At 39.2% G+C, this 27,315-nt stretch overlaps 1 long non-coding RNA gene across 1 annotated transcript in view; it reads left to right on the forward strand.

Annotated features, from left to right (window-relative positions):
• The window catches only part of LOC106506927, a 61,911-nt gene continuing 37,090 nt past the window's right edge, over positions 2,495 to 27,315 (forward strand). Inside the window, exons 1-3 of the long non-coding RNA XR_001302579.2 lie at positions 2,495 to 2,641; positions 3,249 to 3,393; positions 3,741 to 4,052. This is a non-coding gene — a long non-coding RNA (uncharacterized LOC106506927). The remainder of the gene's footprint in view (positions 2,642 to 3,248; positions 3,394 to 3,740; positions 4,053 to 27,315) is intronic.

Genomic DNA, 27,315 nt, shown 5'->3' on the forward strand with positions numbered 1-27,315 from the left:
TTAGATTCTCATTTCACAGTTGAAATGCCAAAATCAGAGGAGTATTGTCTCCTGTAGTTTTTAGCCATGATTTATGGAAAAAACACCTACTTATTTGCTCTTCATTACTTTAACCTTCCGTAAGAACTTGTTATTTATCACCTACCACAATTTAGACTGAGGAACAAAACAAGCTCGTGGACCCTCTGACTCATGTTGTTTTGTGATAATATATTGGTCCAAGATTAGATTGCAGCTTTATTAAGAATCCCTATGCTTCTTTGAAGAATTGCCTCACTTTTTTTTTTAAAGCAGGCAAAGCCTTTTAAATCTATAAAAGATGCTAAAATTATGATTGATTCTTCTGCTTTTAAAATCTCCAATCTTTTTTCTCATTTTGAACTGGAAAAACATATTGACTTTTTGGGGTAGAGATGTAGGAACATTCATATTTATTTAGCTGGAGAGGAAAGATTATGAATTTAAAATTTCAAAGCCATTTTTTAGTCAAAGGGTAATGGAATTTTAGAGCCAAAAGGCATTTCTAGATAGCTTTGTGGTGCTGTGTGAAGAGCAGAGAACTGAAGTCGGAAAACCTGAGGTCCAGTTCCTGCTTCCCACCTCCTCACGGTGTGACCCAGCTGAAGAGACATAAATTCTTTAAACTTGACCTCCTCATCTGTGAATGCATGATAACCCCTGCCTTGTTAATTGTATTGCTTTATTGTCAGGATCAAATGATACTGTATACCAAAAGTACATTGGGAACTGTGAGCTGCTTAAGAGATTTGCCTAAATTCACCAGTTGATTAGGGGTAAAACCAGGACTTCTAAATCAGTCTGATAGTCTTTCCATTGGGGTGTAACTTTTAAAACTTGCTCATCTGCTTAGCTGGATACTCAGAGAACTTGCCAGCACCCTAAAGTTATACCACTCTCCATAAACACATGAACATCTGAGTCTTACTAGTGTCTTTTCCTGGAGGAGAGGAAGAAAATGGTTAATTTTGACAACTTGTTCTGCCTGTAGTGGTGGGATAATTATCTAAAGCTGGTTCTGGTTTTTTGTTTTTCAGTTTTTTTACTAGGTATGTTGTGATAAAAATCTCCAGTTTATACTTCAAGTGGTAGTTCCCTGCCTTAAATCAGCTTATCATAATTATACAACATGCTTCTTCCTTGGACCTTTTTTTTTTTAAAAAAAAAAAATTAATTTGGAGCCAAGCACTGCAGAAATGGCCTTTGTTTCTGTTTCTTATTTAATAAACAATATAGAATTCCCCACTCACATTTTACTTTGCCAAATGACTGTGAAATTCTTGATTGTTTTCTTTCCTTTTATAGCTGCTTCTACAAAGTGTCAGAAACAGCTGGAGAATAACTTTCCACCTCAGTCTAAGGTCAGCTGGAACAAAGTGGTCCCAATTCTCTCCCAGAGTTCTCAAGATAATTAAAGGGAAGCTGAGTGCCTTGTGTTTAATAGAATCATTTAGGTTCATTGAATCAAAGGGTCCAGGATAAGGAAATTGAATATGCAGATTTAAGATATGATTGATCGAAGTTTATAATATTGTTCACTTAAACAGATGTGGGAAAACAGGCAGTCAGGCATTCACATAGAAAAAAGTGAAGGTTCATATCCAGCTAAAAGCAAACAAAGAGGGAAAATACGAAAACTTTATAGTCTTTTCATATGATATTTCTAGGGACCAGAATGATGCAAATTAAGAAGTCTGGAAGCTGTGAAGACACTTAAGAATGCTTCTGAATTTGTAGAGAAAGTAACCAGTTTTTCTGGCAGAAACATGTATTTTCCCATTTTCATTTTTAAGGAGAAGACTTGGCAGGCAAATGGTCTGGATATCTGCTTATTATAAGGAAGAAAGACTGAATTTTTTAAAATAAACTTTTAATTTTAGAATAGTTTTAGATTTGCAGAAAAATTGTGATGATGGTACAAAGTGTTCTCATATACTCCAACCGATTTCCCCTTTTGTGCCATCTTACATGGGTGTAGTATATTGTTCACAATGGATGGACCAGTGTTCCTATGTTAGTAATAACTAAAGTCCGTTCTTTATTGGATATTCTTGTTTTATGGCCACACCCATGGCATATGGAAGTTCCCAGGCCAGGGATTGAATCCTAGCTGCAGCTGCAAGCTTTGCCACAGCTGCAGCAATGCCAGATCCTTTAACCCACTGCTCTGGGCTGGGGATTGAACCTGTACCTCCCTAGTGACCTGAGGCACTGCAGTTGGAATCTTAGCCCACTGTGCCACACTGGGAACGTCCCATATTTTCTTAGTTTTTTTGATCTAATATCCCTTTTCGGTTCCAAGATCACATCCAGGATACCACATGAAATTTTGTTGTCATGTCTCCTCTTGACCATGATAGTTTATTAGACGTCCATTGTTTTTGATGACCTTGACAGTTCTGAGGAGCACTGGTCAGGTATTTTGTAGAATGTCCCTTAATTTGTATTTGTCTGCTGTTTTTCTCATGAACAGAATAAGGTTATGGATTCTTGGGATGAAGACCACAGAAGGAAAGTGCCATTGTTCGTTTCTTCACTGTAAAGTTGCTTTTTCTACTCTTTTCCATACTGTGTCCTTTGGAAGGAAGTCACTGTGTACAGTCCATACTTATGGAGTGGGGAGGTAAGATTTAATTTAAATTATAATTAAACAATCATTGCTGGCAAACATTCTAATCTGAAAGTGATTACTATCATATGTGCATTTGGTGGGTTCCCTTGACCGGGACACTTAGAGATGTATATCTTGCAGGTAACATTTTGGTAGGTACAATGGCCATATTTCTTAGAGGAGGACCCTCCTTTAGGGAGCTTTTTTTTTGTCTTTGGGAGATGGCCAGAATTACAGGCTCTGAAAATTCAATCTACCACTGCTACCACTTCTGAGGTATTGCAAGTCCTACCCACTCTTGAGTCAGGTTTAAAAAGTGATTCTCACATCTGAGCAAACATCTACATCACCTGGATGGTTCGTTAAAGTGCCAATCCCAGGGCTCCACCCCCAAAGGGGTGAGGTCGTAGCATTTACATTTTCGCAAGTTCTCAGGGGCTGCTTATTCTGAGGGCGGCACTTGGAGAAGCAATGCTGGAGCGCCCATAAAGAAGGACCCTGAGCCACGTTATTTTCCCCCTGTGCGGTGCTGCTACCTCAGAATTACAGCTAATTGTTAAGCCTATATCTTTCACTTAGGCTGCCACAAGAAACAACTTCTTGTATCTGTCTGCTTCAGGCTTTTCTGGGAATCTGATTTCATGGAGCCTGCTATTTGACACCACTTCCTCGATGTTAAGCCCGATTTGGATTCCTCCACCTTGAAGACTCTCTTCACTAAGAAACTGATGTAGGAACTGTTCTTGGAGAAAGAGGCTGGTATGGTACGTTGCTTTGGTCCCTGGGAGGCTTATAATCTCAATTAACACAAATGTATTGACTCCTCTGGTTCCTCTGTTTCTTTACGCCTTCGTATGATGGTTCCTGTTCCATTTTATTGAATTATTATTAATTATTTTTGGGGGGCTCCTGCAGCACGTGGAATTACCAGGCTGGGGGTCTGCAGTGACAACACCAGATCTTTAACCTGCTGTACCACAAGGTACCAAATTACCAGGCTAGCCTTCTTGGAAATTAATAATAAAACAGTAACCTTCATATACTAAGTACTTACTCATTTAGTCTTTGCAACCACCCTAAGATTTAGATGCATTATTTTTCCACTTTACAGATGAGAGAATCAAGAGTCAGATGAATCCTCTTCCTAAAGGTCCTCCAACTATGAAGTAGTGAACTGGGGGCTGAAACCCCCCTCTCTCACTCTCAGTTGGTGCTCTTCGGTTCTGAACTTAAGAGGCTGCTATGGTTTAGAAGAAAGAACTGAGGTGGCCATTTGTTGATTTTATCACTGAAATATGGAACTTCTTCCAGACTTACCTTCCTCATTCCTACAATATTGGATAATAATATTCTCCTCACAGAGCTGTCTCAAGTATTGAAGAAGATTGTGGATATAAAGTACTTTTAGAACGCCATGTTCGTGGTAAGTACTCAACAAACATGTTCTTTCAAAGCCATTTGCCCACATGAAATTATTTCATTTACTTGTGTAACAGCACCTGAGTTAATAAGTGCACTATTTTTAAAGGAATAAGTTAGGAATGAATGAAGAAAATATCACTAACTTTATGCAAATTAGCACTAGGGTTTGTATCTATACTTAAAATTCTCTTTTTTTTTGTTTTATTTTATATTACTATACATAGTTTTGAAAAGTTTAAGAGACTGATAGGGAAACAGAAAAACCATGCAACTTAAGTATAGGATTGTTGGGAGTTCCCATCGTGGCGCAGTGGTTAACGAATCCGACTAGGAACCATGAGGTTACGGGTTCAATCCCTGCCCTTGCTCAGTGGGTTAAGGATCCGGCGTTGCCATGAGCTGTGGTGTAGGTTGCAGACACGGTTCGGATCCCGCGTTGCTGTGGCTCTGGCGTAGGCTGGTGGCTACAGCTCTCATTCGACCCCTAACCTGGGAAACTTCATATGCCACAGGAGCGGCCCAAGAAATGGCAAAAAGACAAAAAAAAAAAAAAAAAAGTATAGGATTGTTATTTTATCTTTGGATAAAATAATTCCAGTGGCTGGGGAAGATAAATTGAATCTGTGTTCCTAAGAAGCATGGGTCAGAGAACTGAGTATGAAACATCAGACTGTGAGATCTTTGATTGCTACCAGCTTTTGTAGTTGTATAGTCAAACCCTCAATTGTCCACCTTGTGGTTTCATATAACTTTTTTCCTGTGAAGCTCCTTGTTTTGACCTTTAATGTTTTGGTGTTTCATTTTTTAAAACACAAACTGGATAGTAAACATAATAAATTTCATTACCCAGTAAATGCATTCTTGTTCATGATCTCATCTGAGTCACATAACAGCCCTTGCATTTCCTTCGGTTGATTTGCATTTTGCCCCTTTTTATCTGGTTGTCACTTTGCTCGTGTTCTGGTTTGATTTGTTTCTTTGAAGCAATGTTTCTGAAATCAGATTAGTTTTGAGATGGGAGGATTTTTGATCTCCCTTGTTTTTGACATCAGCCTGAACATATGAGCTGATTTTAGGAGAAACCAAGCAGAGGTTGGAATGGAAAATGCCAAACCCCGTGCCTCTGAATCAGGTTTGTCCAGTATGGGATAAAGTCTCCATTAACACAATGTTTTATAAGCTAATGTCAAAGCAGTAAGATCTTATAATAATAAGGAGGTGAGAATTTACTATTAAGATTATTTCACAGGAGGATTTTTTTTGGAGTTCCTGTTGTGGTGCAGTAGAAACAAATCTGACTAGGAACCATAAGGTTGTGGGTTCCATTCCTGTCCTTGCTCAGTGGATTAAGGATCTGGCATTGCTGTGAGCTGTGGTGTAGATCACAGATGCAGCTCGGATCCTGCGTTGCTGTGCCTGTGGCGCAGGCCAGCAGCTGTAGCTCCCATTGGACCCCTAGCCTGGGAGCCTCCCTATGCTGTGGGTGCAGCCCTAAAAAGCAAAAAGCAAAAATAAAAAAGGAGTTTCCATCATGGCGCAGCAGGAACGAATCCGACTAGGAACCAAGAGGTTGCAGGTTCAATCCCTGGCCTCACTCAGTGGGTTAAGGATCCAGCGTTGCTATGAGCTGTGTTGTAGGTCACAGATGTGGCTCGGATCTGACGTTGCTTTGGCTCTGGTGTAGGCCGGCAGCTATAGCTCTGATTCAGCCCCTAGCCTGGGAACCTCCATATGCCATGGGTGCAGCCTTTAAAAAAAAAAAAAAAAGAATATTTCATATGAGAAAAAAACATAATTTAAAGTCAGATATAATTTATAAAAGGTCTCTGTTCCCAGATTGTTTACATGTCCACTCTCCTGTTGGTATAAGCAATCCAGAATTAACTAACAATGTTCAGTATTCTCTGCCTGTTTATAAATCGGACATTTGCATTCATCATTCCTTATCATGCATTCTTGATTGGGAGAGCTGGCTCATTTCAATGCTAAAAATTCTCAGATTAAAATGCTGTTTCTTTTTTGCTTAGGCTCTTATCTGAAAACATTTTCTTGAAGTTTTGACAGCTGCAGACAAAGTGGCAGTACAGTAGGAAGAGCATAAGCTTTGGAGGCAGATAATGAGCTTTGAATCCTTGAGCAAGTTACTCCTCTTTGTGTCCACCTCCATATATACATATGTATATATATACACACGCATAGATATACACACACACACACAGACACACACAGTGCATGCACAGACATAATAGTACATAGCGAGCAAGGCAGTGGTAAAGATTAAATGAAATAACACATACACAGAGCCTTGGATGGTGTCAGGGGTATAGGAAGTACTGAAAAATGTTCATCTCCATTTCTTTGTTTTAATGTGTATTAAATGCCATTGGTTCTATATGAAAATGCCTCAAAGAAGAATACCTTGCAGCATTTTCTACCTGAAGGAAATGGGAGAACACAAATAAGTGCTCTTACAAGTCAAAACATCTCACCCCTGCCCATCATTCAGAATTGACAAATGTCATTAAATGATAAACTGATAGGTACCATTTCCTTCACAGAAATTATACTATCTAGAGGATTTCTAATAGCCTTAAGTCCAGTTGACACTCTATGACTAATATTTAAAATAAATAGTAGACAACAAAATTAATAGCTGGCATTTTAAGTGCTGCAACTTGTCACCCAATACTGTAGCTCCCTAAACCATTAGCTGCCACATTGCGTAATTGGTAGAGCAGTACTGTACTATGCACAGTATTGCTGAAATGTTCTCTAATACCCACAGACAATTCTCTGGCCTATTTTTGGTGTTCCATTTAACTTTTTGCCAAATCTGAATTACTGGGGTTTGAACTATTCAAGTGCTACCTCATGCTAGCTTTCAGATTGATCCTAATTGCATTAATTGATAGTAATTTCCCCATCTAAAATTTTTGGGGAGTAATTTAGTCTTGGTAAGACTTCTGAAGCCACCAAGGTGCCACCACCTGAAGACTTAGTGCACTACAGTGACATAAAAAATGCCCACTAGAACTCGTGAGTTTTAAAAAGAGGTTTATTTATAAACCGTATCTTTGTGACAATAGTTCTCTGAAACTGTTGGCAAATACTCTTACGGATGCAGAGAAGATGTGAGAAAATGGAAGAAAGCTTGTGTTGAGTATGGAATTTTCTTAGGTAGCCTCTAAAACCCACCCTTCTCTCTGATTTCTTGTGTTACCATTCAGAAAATCAACATATTCTGGAAGACATCTATGGGTTGAACAGGCTGTCAGGCGTTATGTATGTCTAGGGGTAAAGGACAGATAAGACACGAAAGATAGTGTCCTTGCTCTTGGATGTCTTTGCATTTTAATTTAAGGCACCTTATATCTCGCAAATAATAGTGCTCAAAGAAGGAATGTTAGCAAAGTGAATGGGTGCTTATTCTCATAAATGTGAGGAAAGAATGAGAGGTGATACAAACTGCCTGTAGGCCCAGTTGACAATATATAGAAAACATACCTGAAAAATACATAACTTTTTTGACCTAGCACTGCTGTTGCTAGGAATTTGTGCTATGGATATATTTGCACACATGTGCAAAGATTTATGTGAAAGGTTGTTCTTTGTAGTATCATGTATAATACAAACAGAAGCAGCCTGAATGTTCATTAATGTGGGACTAATTAAACAAGTCGTGGCCCAACTTGGGAACAAAATACTATATTGGAAAGGATAAGATAGCACTGTAGGTATTGACAGGAAAGATGGCAGACAGACGTTTTTAAGTGGGGAAAAAAAATGAAGAAAATATGTATATTATGGAGAAAACAGGTATGCCATATACACTGATAGAGAATATTTGGAAGGATAAGCTGTAAAATTTTACTGCTATATTTTAGCAGTATTTTCTCAATAAAGTTGGACTCTATGGACAAAAGTGGGGCATTTTATGCATATTTTAGACCCTATACTGTTGTAAAGAAATTTTAAGTTGTTTACATAACTGTATGACTTTTGTGAGTCTAAAAATATCAAAACAGGTGAATATGTTCCAAGAGTTAGAGAATAATGAAACAATGAGAAGCAGATGGCATTAACAAAGAAACATTGTGGGAGTTCCCGTCGTAGGTCAGTGGTTAACGAATCCGACTAGGAACCATGAGGTTACGGGTTCGATCCCTGGCCTTTGCTCAGTGGGTTAAGGATCCGGCGTTGCAGTGAGCTGTGGTGTAGGTCGCAGACGCGCCTCGGATCCTGTGTTGCTGTGGCTCTGTCGTAGGCCGATGGCTACAGCTCTGATTGGACCCCTAGCCTGGGAACCTCCATATGTCTCGGGAGCGGCCCTAGAAAAGGCAAAAAGGCAAAAAAAAAAAAAAAAAAAAATAACATTGTGGAGTTCCTGTTGTGGCTCCGTGGTAATGAACCCAACTAATATCCATGAGGACGTGGGTTTAATCCTGTGTTCCCCTTAGTGGGTTACGGATCTGAAGTTGCCATGAGCTGTGGTATAGGTTGCAGATGTGGCTCGGATCTAGTGTTGCTGTGGCTGTGGTGTAGGCCAGCATCTACAGTTCCTATTTCACCTCTGGCCTGGGATTTTCCATATGCTGCAGGTGTGGCCATAAAAAAATAAAAAAATTACTATTATTAATGGTGATTTTAACTAAATATATCCAGAGTATTTACTATGCCAAAAGTTGAAGACCGAACATAGATTACCACATTTCATTTCTCATACCTGCATACTCATTGAAAACTAGGGAAGCAGGGCGTTGCAAGATTGAGTAACTTGCGCAGGACAACACAGCTAACACAGCTAAGTGGAGGACCTGGGGTGGACTCTGAAATCTAGGCAGTTAACTGCTAGGCATGATTCCTTCTGTTCTGAGGCTTTCTCCATTCCTGTGATGCCTATTAAGGCACCTAAGGCTCCTGGAATGTGATGGCTGTAAGTGCACTGTGGGGCTGGGAAAGTGAAAGGAAGGGCTGTCTGACTTGCAGCATTATTTTGGAACAGAAAGGAAGGTTTAATTTCTGTAGTATCTTCACTTTTGAAATCATCACTTTTTAAATAAGCAGTGTGTAGGTCAGAGCACTGATATTTTCAGCAATTGGTAGTAGTTCCTCTGATTTTATAGAATTGATCACTTTGCTACACATCCATGCTTATAACAGATCAAGAAGGTGGCTTGGGCGGTTGTAGAGGCCGAGCATCAGACTGACCATGAATGGGCATGGGTTCATCCCCACCTGACCTACTGTAGCTGCACACGGATAAGATGACTTAACGTGGGAAAATAATTCTTTTGTCTCGAACCAACACTGTGACCGTCGTCTTGCATACTGGTAGAAAGAAAGCATCCCTCTGCTTCCAGCCACTTTTCATTGCAGAGTGCCCTCTGCTGAAGAAGCGGGGAGGCTTACCAAGATTTTTGCACTTGAATAGCATGGTACATTTTCTCTCATCATTTCTGTTGGAGGGGAGGAAAAATAATTTTCCCTGTTCCCTTCCTTGTTCTTGGCTGGGATAAAAAGACATTAACAGGAGGAAAAAACCCCAGAAGTTTAATGACATGGATACTTATTGTGTACATGGGAGAGACCTGGGAAAACTGTCAAAATACTGAAATGGCCCAAGCCACTATCTTAAGTACCATCTTCAGTTAAAAGACAAAAGAAGGTGTTGGGCAGGGAGGGGGCAGTTTCCGGAGGGGACCAGGCAAAGCACATTAAACATGGGTAAGATTGTAATGTGAATTTAAGTCCTTTGATAAGAGTTTCTAGACATTCATTCATCCTTCTCTTCTTGATACAGAAAGGGAGACACTTTATTTTTTTTTTGTCTTTTTGCCATTTCTTGGGCCGCTCCCGCAGCATATGGAGGTTCCCAGGCTAGGGGTCTAATCAGAGCTTTTGCTGCTGGCCACAGCCACAGCCACAGCAATGCAGGATCCGAGCGGCATCTGTGACCTACACGACAGCTCACGGCAATGCCGGATCCTTATCCCACTGAGCAAGGCCAGGGATCAAACCTGCAATCTCATGGTTCCTAGTCGAATTCGTTAACCACTGCGCCACGACGGGAACTCCCTTTTTTTTGGGGGGGGGAACACCCTTACAAATGGAGATTTCCCTTCTAAATGTCTCTTAGAAAAGAATAGCTTCTACTAGGTTTTTGGAACTTTTCCTATGTCTGCTGTTTCTTAAAAATGATCAGCTCAAGATAATGGATATTTTGGAGTGACGAATCTTGCTTCTCTTCATTATGTTCTGTTATTTCTATGTGTGTGTGTACATGTGCATATATATATATATTCATATATATATGAGTAATTAAACTCATTTACCTGTTATTAGCACAAACTTATATTTGACTCTAAAGTACACCATACATAACACTCACCAAACATAAAACCAAACCCAAACCACACACAACAATGAACGAAATCACCTTGCTTCTTATATATTTTTATCCTTGAAATAGCATTTGCACTCTACTTGTCAAGAACCAAAAGCCATCAACATTTCCACTTTCTGCGTTGTTGCATGAAGTGCACAGAGGCTTCTTGTCTCTTTTTTACATGCTTTTTCAAATTCTTTGTAAACCCTTTGATCTTCTTTTCTCACACTGGCCAGGAGACCTATTTCACTTCACAAGCTTTATAAGCAAACTTGCTTTACTTTGCAAATTGACAAAATCCTTTATAGAGGGAGTATGTTGTGATTAGTTTATCATGTGTCCAGTTTCTTACCCCAAAACTACCACAAATGTCTTAGTTTTTGGCATAACCTTTGTGAATTATGCATATAGATGATGGATTTAAACTTGTCTTACAACCAAGCCATATTAGCGAAATGTACCCAACTGCTTACACAATTTACCATTAATAGTAATTAAATAGAATGAGACATTCTCCTTAGATCTTGAACTTGGCTTAATGTGATGAAAAGGAAGCTCCTGAAGTATATTTTTTAGTAACATGATTGCATTTCTTTGGGCAAACATCTTTAGAAAGCTGGATAATGCCATATAGCACATGAAAATTTTTCAAAATGGATTTCAGAATAAAGAACTATAAGACCATGAATATTTCATATTTCATATTTTATATTTTCATTAGGATAAAACACTACCAAAACTCTCTGTTTCAGTCTCACATCATGTCATATATTCCAAGTGAAAGTTGGAACCTCTTATCTGTTACCTCATTTGATGGTAGGGAATCTTAATTTTAGAATTACCTGGAGCACTGCCCATGGACGTGGGATGGCATAACTATATAGGTAGAGCTATCTCAAGGTTTTGTTTGTTTTTTATCTCAAGGTTTCTTTTCCTGGGATGTTGGTTAATTGCATTAACTATCTTCAACTTTCTTTATTACATTACCAGTGAATTAAAGGCTTGAAACATATATTTATGTCTGTTTTTATCTTTGTAAGAACCTTTTTGAGTTTATTGAACATTTATAGCTGTTATAATAAGGGCAAACCCTGTTAGTTCATATTGCTCTTTGTTTGATTTTGTTTTGTTTGTGGTTACATTTAAGTCTTAGTTTTAATGTTGGAAATACGCTGCTGGGTGTGATTTTAAGACAATTTATTCTTGAAAGTGTTTTTGTTGCTTTCCCTCCTCACCTCATAAATATATTAGGTCTAGTTTACAAATTTACAAAAATTGTATTGTTGGGGGGAACATGTCAAAATATCTTTAAATATCTTCCATTATATTCTTTGTTGCTTAGTTGTCTTTGTTTCTGTTTTATTATGAAGAGGTTTTCTTTTACTTTAAAAATTTGAAGCCTGTCACAACAGTGCATTAAATGATTCTGAATCATCGTGATCCAATGATGCGTTTCTTCTCTCAGAGATGGGCAGCCTGAAATGCATGATTGCTATACATTTGCCACATATCTGTAACCTCCTCCTCACATCCCTACTAAGAAAGATCTCCAGCCTCCCTTGATGTAGGGTTAGGAAGGGAGGAAGTTGGTTGGTTAGTAAGGATGAATAAAGAGTTTTCTGGAAAGCTTGCTACTTCGTATGTTTGGAAGTATGGGGAAGGAAAAATTTCCCTCTACCCTTCGAGGTTCTTTTGGCTGGTCTAAGAATTAATTTGACATGAGACAGAGTAACAGAAAATCACCCAAAAGTTGCATAACATGTAGAAATGGGAGAGACTTAGGAAAACTGAATGACTCACCAAAATGGCCAAAGCCCTCACCTTGAGTACCATCTACAGCTAAAGGCAGAAGAGGATGTTGTGAGTAGTGATTTCCGGCTTCAAAGGGGAGGAAGGCGAGTTTCCTGGACGTGGAAAATCAAGTGTTTGTCTCTGCAGGGCCCAGCAAACAATGGGATACAGAGTGGACTGATTTTTAGGTGCTGCCTAGTTCCCTCTACCATGTCTAGCCCACATTCTTTGCACAGATCTCTGGTCATGGCCCTATTCCTGGAACAGGCCACTTAGCTACCTTAGCTGCGTTAAAGAATTTAACTAAGGTAACAAGAAAAATTCCCGAGTCTACTGTTTCTTAAAAATAATCAGCCTGAATAAATCCCCATGCCAAAGAGACACAATTTATAGAGTGGCAAATTTTGATTCTTTACAGTAGCATGACGTTTGACTTTCTTGTATCTTTTTAGCCTTGGGTATATAGAATGTTAAATTCTTTTTATTTTATTTTATTTATTTTTGTCTGTTTTTAGGGCCACACCCGTGGCATATGGAGGTTCCCAGGCTAAGGGTTGAATTGGAGTTGTAGCCACTGGCCTATGCCATGGCCACAGCAATGCCAGATCTGAGCAGTTCATGGCAACACAGGATCCTTAACCCACTGAGTGAGGCCAGGGTTTGAACCTGTGTCCTATGGATACTAGTCAGATTTGTAGCTGCTGAGCCATGACGGGAACTCCTAGAATGTTAAATTGTCCTTTCCCCACTGAGTAGTATGTTGAAGAAACCCTGTTTTTGTTAGTTTACAACTTTACTGACAGAAAAAGTGTAAATGAAAAGTCTATTTATACAACCTGTATTGATTTTTAATTCAAGTTGAAAACTTTCAAAGATAGATAAATCATAACAGGGTTACTTCGTGTGAGGGTCTGTGCGTTGTACCACTTTGTTTTGGGGTAAATATTTTGGGAGAAGTGTCAGTTGGATTTTGGCAAGTATAACTGGGTCAGCAACTGGGCCACCCAAGCTCTTTACCTCTTCTCATTAGAAGAGTGTTCTCCTAGAATCAGCTTTGACTACTAACATCCCGTGGTTGCAGGCTCCTTTCCCTTGCATTGTACTTATGTAGCAGATGGTGTTGAATTCATGCATGTATTTTTGTGATCAATGTCAAGTTGAAGTCTGAATTAGTACAGTAGAGAAGTGTGTAATGGCAACATTGCTGTAAAGTGTTAGAGTTGGGTGTTAGATTAATTCATTGCCATCTGTCTTTATTTTGCTAATCTACTTGTGTGGACACCACACAAGCATTATAAGTTCTTTTCCAAAACTCGTGTGTGGTGTGTGTGTGTGTGTGTGTGTGTGTGTGTGTGTGTGTGTGTTCTAGCACATACAATTCCAACCACAGCTACAATACCCTTCCCTTTCTCCAGGGTAAGAAAACAAAACAGTTCTTCACACATTTGTATTGACATTTCTAATCTTTTCTTAGCTTGGATTTTATCCATAGTTTTCTGTAGATAGTGAGAGGGGTAAGTCACTGTTTTGAAAAGGTTACAGAGATTTTACTCTAGAACCCTGAAAAACAAATCCGATAATTTTTATATTGCTATTTTTCTCATTTGGGCTCTCAGTATTCAACTACAAAATGGTAATAAGTGGGAAGTTTTTGTAAGTAATATTTGCTCTTTGAAAGAAAAATTTTCTGGAGAAATTTAACTAATACATGACATAGTGGTTCTCAAAACATTCTTATGTGAGATCAAATCTATATCATTAACAAAAAATGGTAGAATCTGCATATTCTGAAGGTAAGGAGCCATTTGCTTTTAAATGACACAAGGGACTTATTTCCAGGACAGTTTATAAATTTACTACAATGCATGATGAAATGAGATTTTAGTAATTTCGGAAAAAGGAGAATGAGTGGGCATTTACTTATTGAGATGTGAGTGGAGCACCCCGAATATGTCTTTTTTTTCTGTAAGAATTATTTTGGGCTGATTATTTTCTAAGAAACTGCAGAACAGGAAAAGTTGTGAAAACCTAGTAGAAGTTAAAATTTTATGAGACATTTACATTGATTAAGGAAACCTCCGTTTGTGAAGGACAAATGTAAATCTCTAGAAACTCTGTCATCGGAGAAGGCAAGGACTTAGATCTGCCTAACCGTCTTACCCTGGTTTACTGTGCTTTGCCTGGTCGCCCCCCATAACTGGCCTCACCCCTCCCCAATATCTTTCTTCTTTAGCTGGAGATGGTGTTTAAGGGTGGCTTGGGCCATTTCAGAGAATTATACTCAGTCTTGCTGGGTCTCTCTCATGTATTTTGGAGGTATCCATGTAATTAAACTTCTAGTTTTTTTTTTTTTTTTCTCTTGTTAATCTTTTATTCTCTGGGTATGTGTGGCGGTGTTGGTCAAGAAACTAAAAAAGGGTAAAAGGGAAAGTGTTTTTCCACTCCCAAAGTTGTTCAAATATATTTTAAAGTTAAAATAATACCAGAATGGGAAATATGTTTTTTTTGCTGGGGGAGGTGGCCACACCTGTGGTATATAGAAGTTCCCAGGCTAGGAGTCTAATGAGAGCTGCAGCTGCTGGCCTACACCACAGCCACAGCAGTGCCAGATCTGAGCTTCATCTGTGACCTATGCTGTAGCTTATAGCAATGCCGAATCCTTAACCCACTGATCGAGGCCAGGGATTGCACCCACATCCTCATGGTTACTAGTGGGTTCTTAACCTGCTGAGCTGCAGTGGGAACTCTGGAAATGCATTTATTAAATGCATTTTTTTGAATGAGTTAAATGCATTTTAAAATCTTTTAAAAAGCAATTATCAAGAGTTTTTTATGCTTAATTATAGAGCTTATCAAAGAACTCTAAATACTGCAATAACTAAAGGTAGTATGTTTATAGCAGGCAGTAAGCTTATTTCATAACCTTTGCTGAGACACTTGTATATCTTTTTATTAGAGTATAGTTGATTTACAGTGTTGTGTCCACTTCTTCTATATAGCATAGTGACTCAGTCATATATGTGTGTGTGTGTACATTGCTTTTCTCATATTATCTTACATCATGGTCTATCCCAAGAGATATACAAACTATTACATTTAGAATGGATAAGCACCGAGGTCCTGTTGTATAGCACAGGAAACTATATCTGATCACTTAGATATTTTATTTCTACATTTCTACACTTTATTTCTACATTTTTGTGTTGATGCTTAATTCCTTTCTAGACCTTATAATCTTAAATGTTTAAATATTTTATTTTAAAGGTGATGTGTTTAGGTGGCTCTGTGTGTGTTGGGGGTTTCCTCTCAGAAATAATACCGAAAATGAAGCCCTCTTTTACCTTGGCTTTCAATATCCACAAATATCCAACCAACACCTTTGAGAAAATAGTATGTTACATATGATTTCTACATGAAATCCTCATGGGCTTATACCCCATACCATAGCTGTCGCAGTATAAGCCCATCGTTAGTTGATGTGCTCCCAGCTCTTTTTGTTTGCCATACTCTGACATTCTTGGCTGATGTAATTTTCTCAGTTTAATATCATATATCTTGTTGTATAGATGGCCAAATCGAGTTTTCCAGCTCCTGGTCGACAATGTTTATATGTGACCAGATGGCCCAGCTTTCTTGTTTTCGCCTTTGCAAGTCTGACCCATCAATACTTGCTTCTTGACATGTCTGAATATTATGAGTGGGTACCTGATGCCTGGGAAGGTCCTTGAATTCTTAGAATAAAAGATGCCCTCTAAATACCAAGTTTTACATTATCGATTGCTTGCTAGAGTGTGCTTTGTGTGCATCCTGTCCAACCTAATTTTCTCACTGAAAAACTTTGCCATCTTGCCTGCTGAGACTTCCTTTTCACTACTTTGTGTTGGCTTCTCTCCTCTCTCTGCCCATGCTGTGATAAAATCACCATGGTTAAAGCTAGACTTGAACCTTTTAAAAACCTAATTAAGTATTGTTTTTTTTCCCTATCTATGATAAAATACCACTGACCAGAAACCTAAAGAGCATCAGGGAAAAGAAAAACATAAATAACTGTCCTAATGTAAGGATATACATCAGTAAGGAGAAAAAACAGCTCCTTGAATCACGCTGCCATGCTGGGGTACTTTGATGAGGCTTAATGTATAAAGTAGTACTTTTATAGCCATTGGTCAGAACTGTAACTGGAATAGCTGTGGCCGCTAGTACTGCTGTTAGTTCTGGTATCTCAAAACTGAGAATCACTTTTTATCTCCTTACCATAAACAGATACCATAGCAAAAATGGACTTATTCATAAATTCCACAGATTGAGAAAGACCTCAAGCTGAAAGCAGGTCAGCTTTAGCTTCATAGGCTATAAGTCCTGAGCATTTCAGAAAAAAAAAAAAAGAGCTTTTCCAGAAGTTTAGACAATTTTGGTGAATTATGAAGTCCTTGAACTATTGTTGGGGCTATAATTTCTCAGGAGGCTGGAAAATCACCAAGAAAATGACTAAGAAGACTTTTAATGCATTGCCATATAGTTACTAAAGTTCAAGTGGTAAACAAATAAAGGATGGAAATGTCATTCTGGTTTCTAAATATACCATAATTTCTTTATGAGATTCCTCTTATCAGGAAACTTCCGCCCTTAGGATTCTTTGACATCTAATTTGTTGAACTGTTTATACAACACAGAAATGTGAAGATGCATTAGATGCTGTTTACAAAATATTCATGGACCAAACTAGAAAAAAACTCCACTTTGAACTCCTAACTATTGAATATAGCCTGATTTTTTACATTATTAGGGGACTGACTTTGATGTTTCTATTCCTAGTTAAATTTTTTTTTCCATTGTGCAGCATGGGGGCCCAGTTACACATACATGTATACATAATTTTTTCTCCCATTGTTGTGCTGTGTTCTAAGTATCTAGACATAGTTGTCAGTGCTAAACAGCAGGATCTCATTGTTAATCCATTCCAAGAGCAATAGTTTGCATCCCTTAACCCCAAGTTCCCAATCCCTCCCACTCCCTCTCCCTCCCCCCAGGCAACCACAGGTCTATTCCCAAAATCCATGATTTTCCTTTCTGTGGAAATGCTCATTTGTGCTGTATATTAGATACCAGATATGAGTGTTATCATGTGATATTTGTCTTTCTCTTTCTGACTTACTTCACTCAGGATGAGAGTCTCTAGTTCCATCCATGTTGCTGCAAATGGCATTATGTGGTTCTTCTTATACCTGAGTAGTATTCCATTGTGTATATATACCACATCTTCCTAATCCAGTCGTCTGTTAATGGACATTTGGGTTGTTTCCATGTCTTGGCTATTGTGGATAGTGCTGCAATGAACATGCAGGTGCATGTGTCTTTTTCAAGGAAAGTTTCATCTGGATATATGCCCAAGAGTGGGATTGCTGGGTCTTATGGTAGTTCTATGTATAGTTTCCTAAGGTCCATCCATACTGTTCTCCATAGTGGTTGTACCAGCTTACATTCCCACCAACAGTGCAGGAGGGCTCCCTTTTCTCCACACCCCCTCCAGCACTTTGTTATTTGTGGACTTATTAATGATGGCCATTCTGACTGGTGTGAGGTGGTACCTCATGGTAGTTTTGATTTGCATTTCTCTAATAATCAGGGATGTTGAGCATTGTTTCAAGTGCTTGTCGGCCATCTGTATATCTTCCTTGGAGAAATGTCTATTCAGGTCTTTTGCCCATTTTTTCAATTGGGTTGTTGGCCTTTTTGCTGTTGGGTTGTATAAGTTGTTTGTATATTTTAGAGATTAAGCTCTTGTCAGTTGCATCATTTGAAACTATTTTCTCCCATTCTGTAAGTTTTCTTTTTTTTTTGTGGTTCCTTTGGTGTGCAAAAGCCTTTCAGTTTGATTAGGTCCCATTGGTTTAGTTTTGCTTTTATTTCTGTTGCTTTGGGAGATTGACCTGAGAAAATATTCATAAGGTTGATGTCAGAGAAAATTTTGCCTATGTTCTTTTCCAGGAATTTGATGGTGTCTTGTCTTATATTTAAGTCTTTAAGCTATTTTTAGTTTTATTTTGGTGCATGGTGTGAGGGTGTGTTATAGTTTCATTGATTTGCATGTAGCTGTCCAGGTTTCCCAGCAATTCTTGCTGAATATACTGTCTTTTTCCCATTTTATGTTCTTGCCTCCTTTGTCAAAGATTAATTGATCATAGCTGTCTGGGTTTATTTTTGTGTTCTCTATTCTGTTCCATTGGTCTGTCTGTCTGTTTTGGTACCAGTACCACACTGTCTTGATTACTGTGGCTTTGTAATATTGCTTGAAGTCTGGGAGAGTTATGCCTCCTGCTTGGTTTTTGTTCCTCAAGATTGCTTTTTCAAATCTGGGTCTTTTGTGGTTCTATATAAATTTTTGGATTGTTTGTTCTAGTTCTGTGAAAAATGTTGTGGGTCATTTGATAGGGATTGCATTGAATCTATAGACAGCTTTCAGTAGTATGGCCATTTTTACAATATCAATTTTTCCAACCCAGGAGCATAGAATATCTTTCCATTTCTTTGCATCTTCTTTAATTTCCTTAATTAATGTTTTATGGTTCTTAGCATATAAGTCCTTTACCTCCTTGGTCAGGTGTATTCTCGGGTATTTGATTTTTTTGTGCAATTTTAAAAGGTATCGTATTTCTGTATTCCTTTTCTAATATTTCACTGTTAGCATGCAGAAATGTAACTGACTTCTGAATGTTAATCTTATATCCTGCTACTTTGCTGAATTTGTTGATCAGTTCAAGTAATTTTTTTGGGTTGAGTCCTTAGGATTTTGTCTATATAGTATCATGTCATCTGCATACAGTGACAGTTTTATCTCTTCTCTTCCTATTTGGATGCCTTTTATTTCTTTTGTTTGTCTCATAGCTGTGGCTAGGACTTCCAATACTATGTTGAATAGCAGTGGTGAGACTGGGCACCCCTGTCTTGTTCCAGATTTTAGTGGGAAGGCTTTCAGTTTTTCTCCATTGAGTATTATATTTGCTGTGGGTTTGTCATAAATTGCTTTGGTTATGTTAAGGAATTGGTGAGAGTTTTTATCATAAATGGACGTTGGACTATTCCTAGTTAAAATCGAACATGAAACTATTCTTGGCTTTGTGTAGTAGATTTGATTAGTTTATTAGTCAGTAAATAATCCTCTCCCTCTCCACTGTCATGGGAAGATTGCATACCACTTAGCCCATTGATTGGGCTTGGTCTTGTGATTTGCTTTGGACAATGGGATGCTGGTGAATGGGATGTGAGTAGAAGCTTGAAATATACTAATGCAGTTGGGCTTGTCCTGTTGTGTCTCTACCTCAGCTGTGAAATATACATGCTTCAGCTAGGTCGCTGGTCCAAGGACGATTCTACTTGTTTGAGACAGACTTGAACCTAAACTGCAGCTTAGAATTAAATCTGAGTCCAGTTTAGATGATCAGAATTCACAGCTGATCACATAGATAGATGAGCAAGAAATGAATGTCTATTGTTATATTTCATGAGTTGGGAGTGATTTGTTATGCAGGAAAAGCTCAGAGATGTTTGGCATTAGTGATTTTAACATTTACAATTTCAGCTCTCCTCACACATGTCCGTGAAATTGAGAAACTTGAATTTTGCTACAGCGTGAAATTGAGTTTTGAGCACTCATCTAGCAAGTGCAGCCAGCACTTCCTTTTCAGTGTAATTTTGTTTCCTCTTTACTGCATGCATATTTTATGCATGTTGTAAGGTAGTATTTGAGAATTAAGCATTTAGTCTTAACTTTTATAAATATCTAAGGTTTACCATACATTTAACTTGAGGATGGCGAATCTGCATTTTACATTACTTAGCCATATACATTCAATTTGGTATAGCAGATTAGAAGGGTTCATTGCCTAATTTTTCTTCATTAATATTAAGAAAACATGATGAAGTGTGCAAGTGTAAAACAAGGAGTATGTGGAGAGCTTCAAAGGCCTGGTCGTACAGTAGAATATCCTTAAGTTCCTCAAACAGAGGAATCTGAAGTTTAGAAGAGTGAGACCAGGGCACCTTTGAGATTTTTTTTTTTTAGTTAGTTAGTTTCTCCTCAAAAGCTACACAGCTTTTTTTATTTCCCTTTGAGAAGGCAAAGAGGTAATACAGCAGACACCATTGGTGCATATACCCATAGCAGAAACCACTTCTTAACACACCTTTCATTACCTTTCCTCCTTTAGCTGGTTGTTTTCTACTCTCTAACAGTGATTTCTGGGATTACTTCCTAAAGAAACAACTTGCAGGGTCTGCTTTTGGGGGAACTCAAAATTCTAATTTGCATCCTAATCTGACTCTTGTTCTGACTGATATAAGAATCCTATTGGATAGAGAAGAAAGTAGTCTTTGTTTTGTTTTGGAAATTTATTGTAAAAAAAAAAAGACTGAATAGAAGAATCTTTTCGTAAATTTTTAGAGTCATATTATAATATAAAATATTACAGAAATACCAGAAATATTCAGTCATCCATCAATTATTTGACCAATGTTTATTGTTTACTACTTTGTAGAGTTTCTATCTCTAGTCCTCATTACCTAATTAGGAAAGGTTTTAGAATCAATGAATGAAAGTGTCGAAGAGTAAAACTTTTCCCTCTACCCTTATTGGTTCTTTGGCTGCTCTAGTAATCAAATTGACATTAGTTTAATAGGAGAAAAACAAATTTAATTATGTATGTATGGGGACCCCATCAGAACACAAGACCCCAAGGGCAAGTTAGGCATTTGGGGCTTAGATGTCATTCTGGGCTAAGGAAAGGCGTGGGGGCCTGAGGCTTCAAAGGAGAGGAGGGAAATTGACAAGATGCTAAGAAGAGTAGATATTACCAAATTAGATGTTTGCCCTGCTGAACAGATAGGTCATTCAGATAAGACTTGTCTCTGGTAAGAGCTCTCTCTCTGACCCAGGCCCCTTATCTAAGTTTTTTTAGGCAGTTGAGGGTATTCCTGAATCTTTCGGGCCTGAGTTGTCTTCAGCTCAAAATAATGCACATGCCAAAGGGATCCATGATGTTACGGCTTCTTCTGAATCCCTTCAGAAATAATGGATAGTACTTTGTTCATTCCTTTCAGGAGCTTATAGTGTAGTTATCAAGATGAACATGGAGGGAGTACCCTTTGTGGCTCAGTGGAAATGAATCCAACTAGTAACCATGAGGTTGCAGGTTCGATCCCCGGCCTCGCTCAGTGGCTTAAGGATCTGGTGTTGCAGTGAGCTGTGGTATAGGTCGCAGACGCGTTGCTGTGGCTCTGGTGTAGGCCGGTGGCTACAGCTCCGATTCGACCCCTAGCCTGTGAACCTCCATATGCTGCTGCTGTGGCCTTAAAAACCAAAAAAAAGATAAACATGGAAACATACTTCAGCAATGTAATCCCTACAGTCACAGAGAAATTGATTTAGGTGCTGTAGGAGCAGAGGGAAGGAGTAACTAACTCAGGTTTCCCACAGATGATGGGTAAACTGAGTCTGAGAGTTGACTTGTCAACCCACTTGTAGGGCCTGTGCAGTTTTCTTCCTAAAGTCTATCTTTCTGAGGGAGGACTATGACTCTGGTATTCATACCTTTGGGTCTGAGGGGTGGCCAAGAGGCTTGGGGAATGAGCATGGAGGATAGCCATACAGACTGAGGTGTCCCTAGCTTTGTTCTTCCTCATGGTGTAGTAAAGAGCCAGACAGGAATGAAAGAAAAAAGAAAAAGAAAGTGTAGGCTCTGCCTGAAGGCCTCCATTTGTACCCTTGTTCTGGGCTCTTTGAATGTTAGTGGTGGCTTCACTCTTAGTTGTGATTCAGATTTTTGTCCCCCGAAAGGGTAGGGGTTTCTAGGAGAGAAGTAAATGCACAGGACACGAATGGTTGAAATGATAAATATTGTGTTATGTGTACTTTACCACAATAATTTTTTTTAATAAAGGAAGAACAGATTAGGTATTTATAGAAGGATTGCTGAGAGTCACTTGGCGGCCACCTGCAGTTGGAGACCATGACTCTGTTAGGAAACCTACCTGTGCCGTGGCCTTTTTTCCCTTCCTCTCAGCAGGCTCAGCAGATTGAGTTTAGGAGAAGAGAAGGTGGTTGCTGGTACTCAAGGGAGGTAGAGTGAAGTCAGGGTCAATACCAATGAGGGATAACAGGTTAAGTGAGTTGGAAGTGCTGGCAAGAAAGTGGTTAAAATGATTCTTCATGGAATTTAAGTTTTACTGTGTGGAACTGAAAGGGTGTGCTAACCAAAGGCAAAAAGGAACAATGAGAGAAATAGTGCAGGTAGTCTGCCTAAATTAAACATTTAGTGGGAGAAGTTCTTTCAGCCAGTGGGAACTTGGAATTTGACATTGAAAGGGAGCAAAATTTGTCACCCCAAATTATGTCTCTTTGGTGTGAAGATGATTCTGAGCTGATTATTTTTAAGAAACTGCAGACACAGGAAAAGCTCTGGTTAAGTTATCCTTTTATAAGAGACATTTACATATATAAGGGAAATCTGCATTTGTGAGGGTGTCTCCTCTCTGTACCAGGAAGAGAAGGAAGACTAATTCTCTAGACACTCTCATCAATGGAGAAGGGGAGGACTTGAATCTGCAAAACAACCATGTCCTTGTTTACTGTGCCTTTACTGACATCCTCCCAAAACTGCCTTCCCCAACCCCCTCTTCTCCTTTTGCCTTTAACTGGAGATGGTATTGAAGGTGATGGCTTGGACCATTTGAGGGAGTTACATCATCTTCCTGGATATCTTCCATTTATAAGGAGGTATGCATGTTATAAAACTTCTCTTTTTCTCCTGTTAATCTGTTTTTTATCTCACAGGAGTCTTAGTCAAGAACCTGGAAGAGTAAAGGAAAAATGATTCTTCCTCCCACATAATATATTTTTCAGTGGAAAATTTCTTGGAGAAATGAAGGTCCAGGGCATGGTCTTAGGAGATAACAGCTGAAGGAGAATGGGGTTAAAAAAAAAATCATGGATCTTGGTGGCTGTAAGTTACATGAGACATGCTAAGGATGTTGACATTGCCTAGCATGAGAGTGGGCCTTAGGTTTGAATGGAGGACTGTATTTTTCAGTGACTGTGAGGGAGCTGCTTAAAATGCACATGTGACTTGGAGGAGATGAGAGGGAAGTAGAGCCAGGTAATAGAATCTTGAAAAATGGACCTTTCTACAGGAGGATAAAGCAGAACAGTGGTTTTGAACAGCTATAGGAAGCAAGAAGAGTCTACTGGGTATACAGATATTAGTATAACATGGCTCGGTCCTCAAGTAGCTTTCAGCAAAAGTGAGGAGACAGATGTATAGCAGAATTTAACATGAGAGGCAAATGACTATAGAATTATACATTGGATACTCTAATGTCATAAAGAAAAAAATATTTTCGCAATATATTGCTTTAAAGAGCTTCTGGGGAGTACCCTTCAGGGCTTAGCAGTTAACAAACTGAACCAGTATCCATGAGGATGCAGATGCCATCCCTGTCCTCGATCAGTGGGTTAAGGATCTGGTGTTGCGTGAGCTGTGGTGTAGGTAGAAGATGTGGCTTGGATCTGGCGATGCTGTGGCGTAGGCCGGCAGCTGTAGCTTCAATTGGATCCCTATTCTGGGAACTTCCACGTGTGAAGGGTGCAGCCCTAAAAAAAGCCAAAAAAAAAAAGAGCTTCTGTAGCCAAAACTTGGCTTCTGTGCACCAGTGCTGAATATAAATGTGGTGACAGGGTTTTGGGTGAAGGTTCTCCTTTTTTTTTTTCCCCGTAAAAATAGCTTTTATTGCTTAGCTAGGCAAAGGAGGCCACAGCAGACTAATACCTTAAAGACTGTGCCCTTTGGGGAAGAAATGAAGGGAGTTTTATAGTCCGAAAGGAGAAAAACAGAATTTTAGATAAGAATCAGGGCTCAGGCAAACAAAGATTTTTCTTTTTGGGGGGGAATTTTAGTCATCGAAACTACTATCAGGAGATCTTGGCCTTCTGGGGGTGGTCCTCTGGGTTACTGCCTAGAGTAACCATACTTGAAAAGGGCATATTGATCAGAGATTAGAACAAACTAGGAAAGTTCCTGAAAAACATGATGTGCTTATAATCTTTAACCCATAGGCAGTTGTGCTAAGGGTGCCTAATCTTTAACTTACGGGTGATTGTGTTTAGGGTGCAAATGAGGGAGAAGCACAGGGAAGGGCTTCAAGCCGTTCACTTTTAAAGTATTTATTCATAAAAGAAGCATAAGGAATGTAACTTTTCTCTTAGGTTTATAAGATACCTGCATCACTATGTGTATCCCTTGAGAGGGAACCAGGATCCTTCCCCAAGGCTGTACTATTGTTGCTTAACTCTTCCTCCTTTGTCTCTGTATCCTCTCCCTTCCCTGATCAGCAGCTGTCTGAACCTGTCCTTTGGAACTCAGGGAAGGCTATTGAAGCTGAATGAGGCCCATTTCCTAAAACAAGAAATGGGGAACAGAGAAAGGCTTTTGTGCCCAGGAGCCCCACAGGGCCCTGCTTGGTTCCACCTCCTGAAAGTAATCTGTTAACAGGAATATGATAAAATGACCTTCTTCACCTGAGAGGATTTCAAGATAAATGGTGGTATCTTGGGAAAAGGAGATTTTAGCTGACTAATTAAATAATAATTAATAGAAAAAAACTATTTTTTGGGAGTAAGTAGGAGAATTTTTAAATTTTTGACAACATCGCAACAGTTGGCTAGTAAATGTTTAAAAATGGGCTCTTCATTGTTAAAAACCTGTGATTGGTAGTGTTTGCTGATTGTCATAGTACAAATACTGCGATTATGGCTGATTTCAGGCTACCAAACATTACTGAATATAGAGTTGGGAGGAGGTGTAGCAGACCTGTTATGAGTCAGCTCCAGGACACCATTGAATCAAAGCTCCAGAAATAAAAGTTTGGCAAGATTTTCAGGTGGAGAAAAGGGTTGCTTAGGGGTGAGGAGATGGTGAGAGGTGAAACTAAATAACCTTAGGTGACATAGAGGGTCTTTTTGTGGCAGCCATCAAGGGTATCAGGGATAAGATGTTTGGTTGGATTGACTGTCTTTTATCAGGATTGCTAATATAATACTAGGAAATTTCATTTGGGGTCTCTCAAGAAAGTTTTGCCTAGGGTAAGTAAGAGATGGCATTTCAAAAACATCAATAGCAGGAAGTTCCCATTGTGGCTCAGCAGCAACGAGCCCGACTAGTATCCATGAGGATGGCCTCACTCAGTGGGTTAAGGATCCAGTGCTGCCATGAGCTGTGGTGCAGGTTGCAGATGTGGCTTGGATCCTGCATTGCTGTGGCTGTGGTGTAAGCCGGCATCTGTAGCTCTGATTGGACCCCTAGCCTGGGAAATTCCATATGCTGAGGGTGAGGCCCTAAAAAGCATACACACACACATACACACACACACACAAATAAAAATATTAACAGCAATGTGGAAGCTCTCAAGGAAAAGAGGAGCTAGGTTTATTGATCTGCAGGCAGCCTAGTTTTATTGTACATGAATGCTGCAGGCTATGGGGAGTGCTGAGGGTGAAGTTGAACCCAGAGCCACAGTCTTGCTCCAGTGCAGCAGCATTTGCCCAATAGGGGACTTTTCTAATGAACATTCTAGTCATATATGGAAGCTGCAACCCTGAGTACACACCCCTTTCCAAGAATATTTGTTTTTTAAAGGTGACATCAGGAGAAAATGATTGCAAGAAATGATTTAATGTTGGTGGAAATTTGGACAATGAGGCAAGATGGCAAATAAGATGTTTTTAGTTGGTATGTTTTTCCATAGCCTCTTAAATGATACGTTGGAGTTCTGTTGAGGCTCAGCAGTTATGAACCTGACTAGTATCCATGAAGATTAGGGTTCAATCCCTGACCTTGCTCAGTGGGGATCCAGTGTTGCCATGACCTGTGGTGTAGGTTGCAGATAGTGCTTGAATCCAGCGTTGCTGTGGTGTAGGCCGACAGCTGCAGCTCTGATTTGACCCCTAGCCTGGGAACTTCCATATGCTGCATGTTAGGCCCTAAAAAGAAAAAAAAATGGTATGCGATGTATTTTCAGGTGGTTGACTCTATGGATTGGCTTCCTTTGACCCAGTAAAGCTAACCAACTCCAAACATAAAGTGAGTTGTAGTTTTTGTTTTCTCACATAAGGAATTAATTTTTTCTTCCAAATAAAAGGCAAAATATAGCCACAAAGCTTTTTCCCACTTTTTTGTAAGGTAGAAATGTGATAATCTGGGTGATAGAGTCAGTATACCCAAGATCCATTCATTGCAATGTTGAAATCCAGATCTCACAGAATTCTGTTTGTTGACATGTTTTTTGCTGAGTTTACTTTTTTAAAATTTTGTTGCTTTTTATGGCCACACCCACGGCACGTGGGCGTTCCCAGGCCAGGGGTCAACTCAGAGCTACAGCTGCCGGCCGATGCCACAGCAACTTGGGATCCAAGCCACACGTCTGCGACCCACACCACAGCTCACAGCAATGCTGGATCCTTAACCCACTGAACGAGGCCAGGGATCGAACCTGCATCCTCATGTTCCGAGTTGGGTTCATTAGCCACTGAGGCATGAAGGGAACTCCCTGAGAGAGTTTAATCAGTGTTGTCTTGCTGGATGCTTGACCCTCAGGGTGTGCCAAATTAAATTTGATGTTGTCTTGGATGGATTATTGAATGTCGCTTTCCTATTTGCTTAGAAATACTTTGTTTCTGTAGCAATAAAGTGAAACTCAATTATCAACTTTGTAGCATCTGTGCCCTAAAACTTTAAGAGTATATAATGATAATTAGGGACATTTAAAGTGTAGTTCAGTCTTTGAATAAGATTTGTCTCTTTCACTAAATAGGGTTTGAGGTCAAGTTCCAAGTAAGCCCTCTGTGTTCATACCAAACAAATTCTGGATGGTCCCCAAAAGAAGTTGCTGACTAGTGGTCTGCTCAGTGAGACAAGCCTGGAGTGCATGGAGTCCAGGCAAGTTAAAAGATAAGATAGTCTTAAGGTGGAACAGTTAAGCTATCAATTCATTTTATGTTGATATTTGAAGAGAACAAATTGCTTAGTTATTTAATAAGGTT

This window comes from Sus scrofa, chromosome X, assembly GCF_000003025.6.
Source record: "Sus scrofa isolate TJ Tabasco breed Duroc chromosome X, Sscrofa11.1, whole genome shotgun sequence".
Classification (NCBI taxonomy): domain Eukaryota; kingdom Metazoa; phylum Chordata; class Mammalia; order Artiodactyla; family Suidae; genus Sus; species Sus scrofa.